The sequence below is a fragment of the Anopheles coustani genome (genome assembly GCF_943734705.1).
Source record: "Anopheles coustani chromosome X unlocalized genomic scaffold, idAnoCousDA_361_x.2 X_unloc_19, whole genome shotgun sequence".
Taxonomy (NCBI): Eukaryota; Metazoa; Arthropoda; class Insecta; order Diptera; family Culicidae; genus Anopheles; species Anopheles coustani.
This window is the reverse complement of record NW_026525125.1, coordinates 98097-107500: the sequence shown is the minus strand read 5'-3', so window position 1 is coordinate 107500 and position 9404 is coordinate 98097.

Below are 9404 nucleotides of genomic sequence, written 5' to 3'. Positions count from 1 at the left end.
GGGACGGGTTTGCGGATCCAACACTCTGGGTACCTCCGGGTACTTGGGGTTGGTTGAGGACTTGGTGAACAAACACTTGATATACACTCTTCGGATGTACTTCGGGTATCGCCTGTTGTCCGAGACCACTTGCATGGTTAGCAAGCGTTGTGGTCTAATGGCCCTACCGGGCAAACACTTTGGGTTCGCGAGGACTTAGAGTGCTGGTAGTGGTTGGCGGACCCAACACTCTGGGTACCTCCGGGTACTTGGGGTTGGTTGAGGACTTGGTGAACAAACACTTGTTGTACACTCTCCGGATGTACTTCGGGTGTCACCTGTTGTCCGAGACCACTTGCATGGTTAGCAAGCGTTGTGGTCTAATGGCCCTACCGGGCAAACACTTTATGTTCGCGAGGACTTGGAGTGCTGGTAGTGGTTGGCGGACCCAACACTCTGGGTACCTCCGGGTACTTGGGGTTGGTTGAGAACTTGGTGAAGATACCCCTGTCACCTTGTTCGAGGCCACTTGCATGGTCGCAAGCGTTGTGATACAATGGCCCTACCGGGCAAACACTTTGGGTTCGCAAGGACTTGGAGTGCCGGGACGGGTTGGCGGATCCAACACTCTGGGTACCTCCGGGTACTTGGGGTTGGTTGAGGACTTGGTGAGCAAACACTTGATATACGTTCTTCGGATGTACTTCGGGTGTCACCTGTTGTCCGAGGCCACTTGCATGGTTAGCAAGCGTTGTGGTCTAATGGCCCTACCGGGCAAACACTTTGGGTTCGCGAGGACTTGGAGTGCTGGTAGTGGTTGGCGGATCCAACACTCTGGGTACCTCCGGGTACTTGGGGTTGGTTGAGGACTTGGTGAGCAAACACTTGATATACGTTCTTCGGATGTACTTCGGGTGTCACCTGTTGTCCGAGGCCACTTGCATGGTCAACGGTTGAGGTGGTAATGGCGGATCGGTGCTGTAGGGTGCCGGCCTGTTGGCTGCCTTGGCCGGGTTGGTTGGTTAACACTTGATTGAGCTTGCACCCGAGGGTAATGGCACTTGAAGGTGGGTACCGGCCAACTGACCTGGTGTGTTGGTTGGTTGGTGAACACTTGGCGGTACTTGCACTTGGCTGTGCTTGGACTTGAAGGTGGGATCTGGCTGGCCTAGGCCATTGGTGGTTGGTTGGTTGGTTAGTCCTTAGCTGGGCTGGCTGGCTGGCTGGCCATCGGTGGTGTGGTGTGGTGTGGTGTGTGGAGTCGAGCATCGCGCGCCGTTGCCTTCTTCGGAGTGTTGTGGGTACGCAAGTGCTTGCAGTGCAAAGAGGTTGGTGATGGAGTGACATTGCCTTCACCATGGAGTTGCGGGTACTTAGGTACTTGCAATGAGATGGTGGTATGGTGGTGTTGCGTGTGTGGTGTTCGATTAGAAAGATATAATTTCTAAGTCCGGATTAGTGCTGTCAGTGGGGCCGCCGCTAACAGGTCCTGCACGGCCACCGTGGGGCTTGACTTGGCGCTATTCCGGACTTGGGGCGATCACGATGTCCCCGTGCGGGACTTAGAAGATGGAAGAACACAAGTACCCTTATCCCATGACTTGTGAGCGATTGGCATACGTTACCACATGAAGAGAAAAATTGGCTAAGTCCCGGATCCATATTATATGAAGAGAAAAATCGGCTAAGTCCCGGATCCATATTATATGAAGAGAAAAATTGGCTAAGTCCCGGATCCATATTATATGAAGAGAAATATCGGCTAAGTCCAGGATCCATATATAATAACCTAATAATCGGCTAAGTCCCGGATCCATATTATATGAAGAGAAAAATCGGCTAAGTCCAGGATCCATATATAATAACCTAATAATCGGCTAAGTCCAGGATCCATATATAATAACCTAATAACAGGCTAAGTCCAGGATCCATATTATATGAAGAGAAAAATCGGCTAAGTCCGAGATTGGGTCTGTCAGACATACACTTTCAAGATACCACACAAGCAAGCAAGATGGCCTAGTGATGGAACCATATAATATGAAGAGAAAAATCGGCTAAGTCCGAGATTGGGTCTGTCGGAAATACACTATCAAGTTACCACACAAGCAAGCAAGATGGCCTAATGATGGATCCATATGATATGAAGAGAAAAATCGGCTAAGTCCAGGATCCATATAATATGAAGAGAAAAATCGGCTAAGTCCCAGATTGGGTCTGTCAGAAATACACTTCCAAGTTACCACACAAGCAAGCAAGATGGCCTAGTGATGGATCCATATGATATGAAGAGAAAAATCGGCTAAGTCCAGGATCCATATAATATGAAGAGAAAAATCGGCTAAGTCCCAGATTGGGTCTGTCAGAAATACACTTCCAAGTTACCACACAAGCAAGCAAGATGGCCTAGTGATGGATCCATATGATATGAAGAGAAAAATCGGCTAAGTCCCAGATTGGGTCTGTCAGAAATACACTTCCAAGTTACCACACAAGCAAGCAAGATGGCCTAGTGATGGATCCATATGATATGAAGAGAAAAATCGGCTAAGTCCAGGATCCATATAATATGAAGAGAAAAATCGGCTAAGTCCCAGATTGGGTCTGTCAGAAATACACTTCCAAGTTACCACATGAGCAAGCAAGTTACCACATGAAGAGAAAGCCGGCAAAGTCTGGGAATGTTACCACATGAACTGGAAAATGGGCAAAAACCTACCTTCACAGGGAACGTGAATAAGTAAGGCTGTAGACATCGGATCGACAAGCCAAAGACTGATATGGAAAGGAAATGAGTAGTACTAGCTTTCCTGAGAGTTGCAGAGCTTAGACTGCATATGAACGAAAGTTATTAAGCGTCAAAGTCAGAGAAGTTACCCAAAGGAACACAAGTTCCAACTTAGAGCATGTATACCGCCTAGACGGTAAGAGGTACGGCCAGGCTGAGGAATAAGGAAATGTTGGCCAACATGTTCCCTAACTATCCCCCGAAGACCGCAAAGCAATCCAACATCAACCAAGAAAGTTATAGCCCGATCAAGGAAACACCTACTTTGCACCGATATTGCACCAAATACATGTACCAAGCACCTTCGGTTGCATACCTGCAGGGGTTTACCATAGTAGGCCATGGAAGACCGATATACCGAACATAATCACTTTCTATCTCCTCGGGTGTTTGAGATAGCGCTTTGCGGTACAAGAACGAAAGTTAGACTTTATCTTGGTGCATCTTTTTGCCCAAGATCACAAGACCCTATCTACCAAGGCAAGAAAGTTGTGTGGGGACAAAATGTCCAAAAGTGCCCAAAGTGGCACACTTGAACCATATATTCGAGAAAAACACAAGTGTGGGCCCGAGCTAGCAAGTTGAAATGTTCTGACCGTCAGTAGCCCTAGTTGAGGTGCACTTATCATTATATGAGGCCAACGTGCCAGCTAGTCTCTAAAGGGGCGATATGGGTGTTCCAAGGTTTGTACCCAATTGAGGAAAAAACAGGGTAAGGTACGGTGTACCGCGAATAACTCGGGCTATAGATGTCCGATCGATGAGTTTGGCATATGTATGGAAAGGTCTCGACGAGACCTAACTACCCTGAAAGTATGAAGGCAAAGACTTGAATGACCGGGAAGTTATTAAGTGCACAAGTGGTAAAGTTGCACCAAAGTCCATGTTACCCGAAGTGGTACATGAACACCCAATATTCGACCAAAACACAAGTTTAGAGACGAGCTAGCGAGCTACATTGTTCAGACCGTCAGTAGCCCGCATCAAGACACGCATTTCATTATATTGAGCCTAGCCGCTAGCTCGACTCGAAGTCGGTCATATGGTTGGTTGATGGTTTGGACCGACCACGTGGTGTACCAAGGTGATGTACCTTTCATGAATTAAAACTCTGGCTGTATGGCACTGAGCGACAAGCTAAGGTGTGATTTGGAATAGTCTTGAGTGGGACTATTTAGGAAAAATGCGAACAAAAAATCACAAAGTCCTTGGGCGAAGCTATTAGCGAAACATAGAGCAAATTGGTACCAAAAACTATGGAAATGGGACTTGAGTCAAAAATAACCGCAAGTTGGAGAAGAGATAGCAAGCTTGCGTAGAACATTTATAACTAGTGCGTGGTATGACCAACAAAAATTTGTATGGGGCCAAGGCGCTGGCTGGCCTCCAAAGTGGTGATATGTTCGATTCAAAGTTTGTACCCAAGTATAAACAAGTATGGAAAAAACAGGGTAAGGTACCAAGTACCATGAATAACTTCGGCTGTAGATGGCCGAGCGAGGCAAACGGCTCACCGTTGGAAAGGTCTCGGGGAGACCTATCTACCCTGAAAGTTTCATGAGGCTGAGTTGAAAGACCACGGAGATATTAGGTGATGATGGTCGTATTCGGGGACCAAGTCGCAGGAAATGGCACTTGACCAAAATCACCCTTGGAAGGTGAATACCGGCTTACCGGTAAGAGATAGCGACTTGGCGTAGAATATTCATAAGTTGGGCGTGTAGAGACGCAACTTTCATTATATGGGGGCAACCCGGTCAGGGTGCTCCAAGTCGGTCGTTTGGTCGGTATATGGTTTGGGCCGACCACATGGTGTACCAAGTTGAGGTATCTTTCATGAATTATAACTCGGTCAGTTTGCCACCGAGCGACAAGTTCCGGTGTGATTTTGAAAGGTCTTGAGTGGGACTATCAAGGAAAAATACAAATAGAAAATCAGCTTGTCCATGGCCGAAGCTATTAGTGAAACATATAGCAAAATGGGTCCGAAAACGAATGAAATGGGACTTGGACCAAGAATAACGGCAAGTTGGAGAAGAGATAGCAAGTTGGCGTAGAACAATTATATTTGGTGCATGGCATGACCAACAAAAAAGTATATGGGGCCAAGGTGCTAGCTGGCCTCCAAAGTGGAGATATGGGCGATCCAAAGTTTGTACCCAAGTACGAACAAGTATGGAAAAAACAGGGTAAGGTACCAAGTACCATTAATAACTTCGGCTGTAGATGGCCGAGCGAGGCAAACGGCTCACCGTTGGAAAGGTCTTGGGGAGACCTATCTACCCTGAAAGTTTTATGAGGCTGAGTTGAAAGACCACGGAGATATTAGGTGATGATGGTCCAATTCGGGGACCAAGTCGCAGGAAATGGCACTTGACCAAAATCACCCTTGGAAGGTGAATACCGGCTTACCGGTAAGAGATAGCGACTTGGCGTAGAATATTCATAAGTTGGGCGTGTAGAGACGCAACTTTCATTATATGGGGGCAACCCGGTCAGGGTGCTCCAAGTCGGTCGTTTGGTCGGTATATGGTTTGGGCCGACCACATGGTGTACCAAGTTGAGGTATCTTTCATGAATTATAACTCGGTCAGTTTGCCACCGAGCGACGAGTTGCGGGGTGTTTTGGAATGGTTTTGAGTGGAACTATCAAGGAAAAATAAAAATAGAAAATCAGCTTGTCCATGGCCGAAGCTATTAGTGAATCATATAGCAAAATGGGTCCAAAAACGAACGAAATGGGACTTGTACCAAGAATAACGGCAAGTTGGAGAAGAGATAGCAAGTTGGCGTAGAACAATTATAAACTGTGCATGGTATGACCAACAAAAAAGTATATGTGGCCCAGGCGGTAGCTGGCCTCCAAAGTGGAGATATGGGTGATTCATGGCTTGCACCCAAGTATGGCAAAAACTGGTAGAGGTACCTTTCATGAATTATAACTCAGGCTGTATGGCACTTAGCGGGACGCTTGACTCTGGTATGGAATAGTCCTGAGTGGGACTATCAAGGAAAAATACGAACAAAAAATAACCATGTCCACGGACGAAGGTATTAGCGAAACTTAGAGCGAAATTGCGACCAAAACGCTGGAAATGGCCCTTGAACCAAGTATACCGTCAAGGCGGTACGAGATAGCGAGTTGACGTAGAACATTTATAAGTTTGCCTTTACGAGACAAAAGTTTAGTTATATGGGGTCAACCCGCCCAGGGTTGTCCAAGTCGGTCATATGGCTGATCGAAATTTTCGACCAAGTACTGAGAAAACAGGGTAAGGTACCAAGTACCTCGAATAACTTCGGCTGTAGATGTCCGAGCGAAGCAAACGGCATAGCGTTGGAAAGGTCTTGAAGTGCTCTAAACACCCTGAAAGTATGAGAACGCTATCTGGAAAACTCGTGGAGATATTAGCGAAACATAGGGCCCAAAAGATACCAAGTCGCAGGAAATGGGCCCTCCAAGAACACCCTAAAATCCCAATTACGGCTAAGTTGCAGGCCAGCTAGCGAAGTGAAATGTTCTAGACATAACTAGAACACGTTGATGCGCAACTTTTTGAATCAGATTTTTTTTCGATATCTGGCCCCCAAAGGGGGGATATGGGCGATCAAACGATTTTTCCAAGTTTCGGTACTTTTTACGGTATCGCTCATAGCTCCGGCTGTACGCGAGCAAATGGCAACCTAAGATATGATTTGGAAAGGTAAAGAGTAGTACTAACTTACGTTAGAACACAGCGAAGCGCTATCGGTTCATGGCAAGGCCGATATAAGCAGTCAAAAATGAAAAATGTTGACAAAATGAACAAAAATTACCTTGGTACGCGAATAGTGGCCAGGGATGAAGAGGTACGAAGGTGGTGGGGAATAATTATAATAAGGAATTGGTACGATCTATAAGTTTGCCGAAGACCGCAAAGCGCTCAGACCCATAGAAAGTGGCCATTTGGGCCGAACAGTGCGTGCAAAGAGGTGAAAAAGCAAAAATTGCACTTTGATGGGCGATTTGCGGGGGGAAGGAGGGGTCGGAGGGGTAAATGTCTCATGGCCAAAAAGTCTTATCTCATCAAGATCTAAAACATTGCCGAAGACCGCAAAGCGCTAGCTCGCAATCGAAAAATCGCGATTTTGAAAATTTTCTAAGTGTTGGGCCCCCTAAGGAAAAGTAACAAAAATCACCTTTGGCCCCAATTTTGAGCATGAAGGAGTCGTTTCCGAGGCATGGTGTCTTCGGCAAAAAGTTTCATCTACTCGAGTACTTACGACTAGTCAAATAAAAAATTGAGAAACACAAACGGTATGGCTATGCCGAAGCTCGATACACCCGAAAAAATCAAAAAAAAGTCGAAAATGTCGAAAAATGAGAAAACCCTATATTCGTACTCTACTCGAGCCCTAAATATTGAAAAGTGAAACCCGCGATCGATTTGGAACAAAAAATTGACCTAGGCAAAAATGTATGACGTTCCGCACCTTTGAAAAATCTGGTAAGTGTATTTTAGACAGACTCGAAAAAAGTCGCCCCGAGTCCCCTTACGTTGAAAATCCGAAAAAGTCGAAATTGTTGAAAATGTTAAAAAGCCTCTTTTGGTGGTCCATGGCACCACTAGATATTGAAAAGTGAGGTCCGCGGCCAATCCGGAAGAAAAAGTTAGCTAGGCAAACTTGTATGTCGGTCGATACAAAAAACGGCTCGGTGAGTGTATTTTCGACAGGCTTCAAAAAACAATCCTTTCTCCATACAATTTCAATTGATTTTTAAAATTTCGAGATAGCGCTTTGGTGTCTTCGGCAATAATGTAGAAATCGGGTTTTTAAACACATTTTACTTTTGGGTTTTTTTTCGATCCGTCGCTTGGTTCGCCCGCAATCGCGAGAAAACGAAAAAACACGTTTACAAAATTCCGGACGAATTTTGTGAACGCCGTCCATACATTTTCGATCGATTTTTAAAATTTCGAGATAGCGCTTTGGTGTCTTCGGCAATAATGTAGAAATCGGGTTTTTAAACACATTTTACTTTTGGGTTTTTTTCGATCCGTCGCTTGGTTCGCCCGCAATCGCGAGAAAACGAAAAAACACGTTTACAAAATTCCGGACGAATTTTGTGAACGCCGTCCATACATTTTCGATCGATTTTTAAAATTTCGAGATAGCGCTTTGGTGTCTTCGGCAATAATGTAGAAATCGGGTTTTTAAACACATTTTACTTTTGGGTTTTTTTCGATCCGACGCATAGTTCGCGCGCAATCGAGAGAAAACGGAAAAACACGTTTACAAAATTCCGGACGAATTTTGTGATCGCCGTCCATACATTTTCGATCGATTTTTAAAATTTCGAGATAGCGCTTTGGTTTCTTCGGCAATAATGTAGAAATCGGGTTTTTAAACACATTTTACTTTTGGGTTTTTTTCGATCCGTCGCTTGGTTCGCCCGCAATCGCGAGAAAACGAAAAAACACGTTTACAAAATTCGTCCGGAATTTTGTGATCGCCGTCCATACATTTTCGATCGATTTTTAAAATTTCGAGATAGCGCTTTGGTGTCTTCGGCAATAATGTAGAAATCGGGTTTTTAAACACATTTTACTTCTGGGTTTTTTTCGATCCGACGCTTAGTTCGCCCGCAATTGAGAGAAAACGGAAAAACACGTTTACAAAATTCCGGACGAATTTTGTGAACGCCGTCCATACATTTTCGATCGATTTTTAAAATTTCGAGATAGCGCTTTGGTGTCTTCGGCAATAATGTAGAAATCGGGTTTTTAAACACATTTTACTTTTGGGTTTTTTTCGATCCGACGCATAGTTCGCGCGCAATCGAGAGAAAACGGAAAAACACGTTTACAAAATTCCGGACGAATTTTGTGAACGCCGTCCATACATTTTCGATCGATTTTTAAAATTTCGAGATAGCGCTTTGGTGTCTTCGGCAATAATGTAGAAATCGGGTTTTTAAACACATTTTACTTTTGGGTTTTTTTCGATCCGACGCATAGTTCGCGCGCAATCGAGAGAAAACGGAAAAACACGTTTACAAAATTCCGGACGAATTTTGTGATCGCCGTCCATACATTTTCGATCGATTTTTAAAATTTCGAGATAGCGCTTTGGTGTCTTCGGCAATAATGTAGAAATCGGGTTTTTAAACACATTTTACTTTTGGGTTTTTTTCGATCCGACGCTTAGTTCGCCCGCAATTGAGAGAAAACGGAAAAACACGTTTACAAAATTCCGGACGAATTTTGTGATCGCCGTCCATACATTTTCGATCGATTTTTAAAATTTCGAGATAGCGCTTTGGTTTCTTCGGCAATAATGTAGAAATCGGGTTTTTAAACACATTTTACTTTTGGGTTTTTTTCGATCCGTCGCTTGGTTCGCCCGCAATCGCGAGAAAACGAAAAAACACGTTTACAAAATTCGTCCGGAATTTTGTGATCGCCGTCCATACATTTTCGATCGATTTTTAAAATTTCGAGATAGCGCTTTGGTGTCTTCGGCAATAATGTAGAAATCGGGTTTTTAAACACATTTTACTTTTGGGTTTTTTTCGATCCGTCGCTTGGTTCGCCCGCAATCGCGAGAAAACGAAAAAACACGTTTACAAAATTCCGGACGAATTTTGTGAACGCCG